Here is a 6909-nt window from a genome sequence, read left to right on the forward strand (position 1 = left end):
AGGTAACTGACAGTCGAGGAGAACGAGACATCCAGAAATGTAGAAGGAAGAAAGGAGTGGAGGCAAAGGTAAAAGAAATCGGGGGGGGGGGGAGAAAGAAAGAAAAGGACGCAGAAAGTAGCAATTCCGTTGAAGATAAAGGCAGAGAGAGAGGAGGAAGTGCAAGCTCTCTGGAAGCCTGGGGGACGGGCCACAGTGAGACTGGGTCACGTTGCCGGCGGAGCCATTTGAGCAGTGCACGGCGGTTGGGCGCAGGACCTATTTGGCTGTGACGCTCACTCCAGGTTTTTAGCGCCCTATCCCCTAGGGCTCATCTAAGACTTAAAATGGCGGCGTTTGTACCGAGGGAAAGTACCGACCAAGTACCGGGTGTGGAAAGCAGCCAATGGACAAATCTATTAAGGAAAGTACAGAAACCCGCTAATTTTTTGTTTTGTGGTGAGTGCTGAGTTTCACGTCAGCTAGAAAAATGTCCGTTAATAAGGCTGCATACTTGGGGATCGCGTGGCCTGCCTGAGTGGGGGAGGAGCTGGCCTGCTGTTCATTTTACTCTCTTGCCTCTGTAAAATATCGGAGAATAATTTCTCTTTTTTTAGTCACTTACCACCACGGATGAAGTTAGACGGTTGCGGATACTAGCTTGTAGGGATTCTGAGCCGTTTTCCTCTCTTTTTAACTTGTTTAAATGGGTTTTTATTGACACCACGCCGACGCCAGAACGCTTTCAGTAACAGCCTAACCCGTTGGACCTACCTTATTTCCTTTGTGTTGCATTTCGCGTGCAAAGGTTGTTTTGATAAACTAATCAGTTTGTAGCATACTTATTATGGGCTAGATTTAAAATTTTTTTGTATCCTTTGTATAGGTCTCAGATGAGGACTTCTGGGCATACATTTATTCTGGAAGCACATTGTTCTGTTCAGAAGTAGGGGTGTGTGTGTGTACAGGTAATCTCTTGGGGGAATTGTTACATTATTTTGTGGATTATTACCTTGATGATTCACTAAGAAAAGAGCTAGATTTTTCATGTTCAAATCTTTTGGTGAAAATATGTTTATGTTAAGCGTAGCATATTTGGGGAAGACTAAAACGTTTGCAGCTTTATTTTTATGAGGAGTAACTGAAAACAACCTGTATATCCATCTATATAGGACATTTATGTTATGAAATATTTTGCAGCTGTGGAAACAGATTTACCTCTTCACACACTTTAGATCTAGAGAATGATATAATGGATTGTTATGTGAGAAAAGCAAGTTACAGAATATCTAGTATGCTGTTTTTGGTGGGAGGAATGGTGAGGGAATGTAAGATTAACTTTCTTTGTCTTTTTTGGGGGGGCTTTCCACATATGTTATGAAGTACTTAAGATATACAAACATATAAAGAATAATACAATGAGAGATGCAAAAAAAAAAAATACAGTGAACCTCTGTTTTCACCATCCAAACATAAAAATAAAATATTACCATCATAGTTGAAGTTCTCTGTGTACTCATCCCTGAATGTGTCCCTTTCTTCCTTCATCCCCAGAGGTAACTATTATTTTAAACAGTGATTATATTTCCCATGCATTTCTTAAACTTTTGTGACACGTGAACTTCTAGCATGGATTACTTTTTTAAATAAGTTTTGAAGAGAAATTTTAAAAAGAAAAGTCAATAAAAAAGGGGAGTTTTAAAGTGCCTGTTATGTGGATTATAGTAACAGGGGCCATTTGAAATTTCTTTTAAGTTGCGGGCAGAATCTAATTAAAAAAAAAACAAAAACAGGAAATAAGTGTTGGTAAGGAAGTAGAGAAATTGGAACTGGTGTACATTGTTTTGGGGATATAAAATGGTGCAGCCACTGTGGAAAATAAAAATAGATTGCCAGTTTATAGGTTAAACACGGAATTACCATGCTTCCTTGCTAACACTTGTTATTTCCTGTTTTTGTTTTGTTTTGTTTTGTTTTTTAATTCAACCATATTAGTGTGTTTGAAGTGGTGAGTTCTTATGGATTAGATCTGTGTTTTCCTAAAGACTGATTTGGGGTATGTTTTCATGTCCTTGTTGAACATTTGTATGTTTCTTTGCAGAAATGTCTATTCAAATCCTTTGCCCATTTTTTAATTTAGGTATTTTTTTTTGTTGCTGTTGTTGAGTTGTAAGAATTCTTTATATATTTTGAACTGTTATATATTTGATTTGAAATTTCCCATTCTGTAGGTATTTTTCACACTTTATTGATAATGTCGTTTGGCGTACAATTTTTTAAAAGTTGGAAGTCCAATTTGTTTTTTTCTCGTTTGTGCTTTTGGTGTCAAATCTAAGAATTCTTTGTCAAATCCAAAGTCATGAAGTCATACATCTCTATTCTTTTAAATGTTTTATGGTTTTAACTCTTGTATTTATGTCATTGATCCATTTTGAGTTCACTTTTGTATATGATGTGAGGTCCAACTTCATTCTTTTATACGCACATAGCCAATTGACCCAGCACCATATGTTGAAGAGACTGTTTATTCCCTATTGAATGGTCTTGGCACCCTTGTTGATATCAGTTAGCCTTAGATGTGTAAGTTTATTTCAGGTCTTTCATATTCATTCCATTTGTCTCTGTATCTGTCCTTATGCTAGTACCACACTGTTTTGCTTACTATAGATTATAGTAAGTTTTAAAATTGCAAAGTGTCACTCCGCCAACTTTGTTCTTTTTCAAAATTGTTTTGGCTATTCAGGGCCCCTTGCAATTCCATATGAATTTTAGGATCAGCTTGTCCATTTCTTTTTAAGTCATACAGAAAAAAAATAAGAGGAGCTACAAACCAAAAATACAATAATACTGGCATTTATGTTTACCTATGTAGTTATCTTTACCAATGTCTTTTATTTATTCATACACTTTTGAGTTAGTCTTTTATCCTTCCGTTTTAGCCTGAAGAACTCCCTTTGACAGTACGTGTAAGGTAAATCTATTAGCAACGAACTTCCTCAGATTTTCTTTATCTGGCAATGTCTTAATTTCTCTTTTCAGTTCTTTTGATGGATATATTGAAATATAGTTCACACATCAGTTACCCGCTTAAGGTGTATCGTTCATTGGTTTTCAGTATATGTGCAACCATCACTACAAACATTTTAGAATGTTTCATCACCCCAAGAAGTCCATGCACTTTAGCCATAAACCCATACCCCTTGAGCCCTACCTGCTCAGCCCTAGGCAACCACTAATCTACTTTTTGTCTCTACAGATTTCCCAGTTTTGAACATTCTGTATGGATGGAATCAGAATATGTAGTCTGTTGTGTTTGGCTTCTTTCACTTAGCATAATGCTTCAAGGTTTATCCATGTTGTAGCATGTATCAATACTTCATTCCATTTATGACTGAATAATGTTCCACATTATGGATATACCACATTTTGTTTATGCATTCATTTATTGATGTATATTTAAGTTGTTACTGCCTTTGGCTACTATTAAGAATAATTCTGCTGAAATATTCATGTACAAATTTCTTTCTAGAAATGTTTTCATTTCTCTAGGTATATATTTAAGAGTGTTTTTGCTGGGTCATATGGTATCTATGTTTAATTGGGAAACTGTAGACTTTTTTCCAAAGTGGCGGCACCATTTTACATTCACAGCAGCGCGGTATATGAGGGCTCTAACTTGGCTACATTCTCACCAACCATGTCATCATCTGACTTCATCCAATTCTAGCCATCCTAGTGGGTGTGAAATGGTGTCTCATTGTAGTCTTCTTTCCCACAAGGTTAGTCCTCTGACCTTGGTCCTTAGGGAGGGGCAATTTGAATATGCCCCCAATCACCCTGGGATGGCTGGTTTTGTTAGGGCTGTCTTTCCCTGACCACACCCAGCAGCCAAGATCCACTTACTGGGAACTAATTAATTGTTTTCCACAATGCCCTGGGGCATAAACTACTTTGAAAGCAAATGCAGTCAAAACGTGTGTCCTTTGAAGAAATAGTTTCTAAGCTTATTGTTTGATATTTGTTCTGACCCCAGGAGGGCCCCTCCCAGTTGTTTTAGTCTCTAGTTCTCTCCTGCAAACTAGTTTCCCTACAGTTTAGCCTCTGTATTTTGAATGGGCTATTTGGCTTTTGCTCCAACCTCACTTTTCTCACTACTCCTGTAGGCTTGACTTTCTCCAAGCTCTTACAAATGAAGTCAGTCCCTTTGGGAAGAAATTAAGAGCTATCTGTTTTAATGTCTGCTTCTTTCCTCAAACAGAAGCTCTGAGCCTGGTCTCTGGAGGTGGGGTGGGAACAGTGGCAAGTTTCTGAGTGACAATAGTACTTCTTGGAGGGGAGGGTGCAGCCACAGGTCATCTGGTTTTGCTTTTCTCTCCTCACAATCCAGGGCAAGGATGATTAGGGTCCCAGGCTTTTCCATGCACCACACCCAATAAAGTATACATTCTACCAGTGGGGGCCGGAAGGCCTGGAACCCCTGCCTCTCAAGCACACTTGTCTAGGACTCAGCCCTAGCAACAGGCAGCTGGGGGTTGGATGAGAAACTCTGTTCCTCCTGGGAAGAAAGCCCTCTGAATGAGACCTGTGGGGGTAGGGTGGGGACAGAACCCTGTGTTCTTGGTTGCAGGAGTCTTGAGTGGAGGTTCCCCTTCCTTGAGCTGGCATGGGAGAGGGAGGGAGTGGTCTTGGTTCAAATACAACTCATCTTTCTTAGTGAATTTTTGAAGTTGTTCTTGAATGTAGGTTTCTTCATTTGCCTTTTGTCTTTAGGTCAGTTTCCAGAGGCTTTAAATGGCTTAAAAAAGTAGTTTTCATCAGTTTCAGTGCAGAGCAACAGGTCACTTGAGCTCATGCTGTCGTGCCATAAATTGTTCTCTTTCCTTTATTTTTGAAAGACGTTTTTGTTAGAGATTTGTTGGTTGACAGCTTTTTTCTTTCAGCACTGTAAATATGTCATTGCACTGCTTTCTGGCCTCTGATGATGGGTTACTTTTCTTGCTTTTAGAATTCTGTCTTTTTTTGGGGAGTTTCAACAGTTTGATTATACTACATCTCACTGCATCATTTTGGGTTTATTCTCTTTGGGGTTCATTGAATTTTTTTAAGATATGTAGATTGGCCACTGTTCAAATATTCTTTTTTTTTTTTTCTTTTTTAAGTAGGCTTCATGCCCAGTGTGGAACCCAGCACAGAGCCCAATGCAGGGATTGAACATGACCCTGAGATCAAGACCTGAGCTGAGATCAAGACTTGGATGCTTAACCAACTGAGCCACCCAGGTGCTCCTGTTCACATATTTTCTGTGCCTCTTTGATTTTGTTCTGGACCTCTCATTTTGTATATGTTGGTATACTTGATGTTGTTGCTTAGGCTCTTTCCATTTTTCTTCATTTTTTTTTTTTTTTCTTTCTCCACTCCTCAGACTGGATAATCTTTTTTTTTTTTTTTTTTTTTTTTTAGTGTTTATTTTTGAGAGAGAGCAAACGCGAGAGTCAGTGGGGGGAGGGGCAGAGAGAAAGGGAGACACAGAATCCAATGCAAGCTCTAGGCTCTGAGTGGTCAGCACAGAGTCTGATGTGGGGCTTGAACTCAGGAACTGAGATCATAACCTGAGCTGAAGTCAGACACTTAACCGACTGAGCCACCCAGGTGCCCCAGACTGGATAATCTTAATTTACATATCTTCATGGTCATTTTTTCTTTTTTTGGCCTATTGAAATCTTATGTTGAACCCCTCTAAAATTCAGTGAATTTTGAATTTCAGTTATTGTGCTTGTCAGCAACAGGATTTGTTATTTGGTTCCTTTTTGTAATTTTTGTCTCTTTTTTTAATTAAAAAAATTTTTTTTCTGTTATTTATTTTTGAGAGAGAGACAGAGTGTGAGCACGGGAGGGGCAAAGAGAGAGGGAGACACCGAATCCAAAGCAGGCCCCAGGCTCTGAGCTGTCAGCACAGCCTGACACGAGGCTTGCTCGAACTTACAAGCTGTGAGATCATGATCTGAGCCCAAGTTGGACGCTTAGCCGACTGAGCCACCCAGGTGCCCCAGACTGGATAATCCTAATTTACTTACCTTCATGGTCATTTATTCATTTTTTGGCCTATTGAAATCTTACGTTGAACCCCTCTAAAATTCAGTGAATTTTGAATTTCGGTTCTTTTGCTTTTCAGAAACAGGATTTGTATTTGTTCCTTTTTGTAATTTTTGTCTCTTTTTTTAAAAAAGTTTAAAAATTTTTTTTTATTATTTAGTTTTGGGGGAGAGAGAGAGAGAGTGAGTGAGTGAGGAAGGGTCAGAGAGAGAGGGAGACACAGAATCTGAAGCAGGCTCCAGGCTCTGAACTGTCAGCACAGAGCCTGACATGGGGCTCGAACTCAAGTTGTGAGATCATGACCTGAGCCGAAGTCGGATGCTCAACCGACTGAGCCACCCAGGCGCCCCTAGTTTATTTTTTTTAATGTTTATTTATTTTGAGAAAGAGAGACATAGCGAGCAGGGGTGGGGCAGAGAGAGAGGGAGACAGAGAATTCCAAGCAAGCTCCTCACTGCCAGCATGGAGCCTGATGTGGGGCTCAAACCCATGAATCTCGAGATCATGACCTGAGCCAAAACCAACAGTCTGATGCTTAACCAACTGAGCCACCCAGGTGCTCCTACCCTTAGTTTAAACAAACATCCCTTGTACCTGTTACTCTATATTATGCTATCACCACAATAGCACTCAACAATAATTGAGAAAAGATTTTATGCTATAGCATTTCTCTTAAACATGAGTAAATATATTCTTTCTGCATCTTACCATTTTGCCCCTTTGAAAGGCAGAGATAAAAGCACACTGAACAAAAATATTGGTGACTGATATATGAGGAAAACTACAGCTATCTTATGCAAATAATTTTTTTTGTATTAGAACTTTCTGCACATCTCT

At 39.2% G+C, this 6909-nt stretch overlaps 1 long non-coding RNA gene across 1 annotated transcript; it reads left to right on the top strand.

Annotated features, from left to right (window-relative positions):
- Window positions 1-278: 278 nt before the first annotated feature.
- LOC122235351 lies at window positions 279-5174 on the top strand. The gene is made up of 3 exons (XR_006213423.1): window positions 279-438; window positions 866-947; window positions 5139-5174. It is a non-coding gene; the product is annotated as an uncharacterized LOC122235351 (long non-coding RNA).
- Window positions 5175-6909: the final 1735 nt, after the last annotated feature.

Source organism: Panthera tigris, chromosome X, assembly GCF_018350195.1.
Source record: "Panthera tigris isolate Pti1 chromosome X, P.tigris_Pti1_mat1.1, whole genome shotgun sequence".
NCBI classification, from domain to species: Eukaryota; Metazoa; Chordata; class Mammalia; order Carnivora; family Felidae; genus Panthera; species Panthera tigris.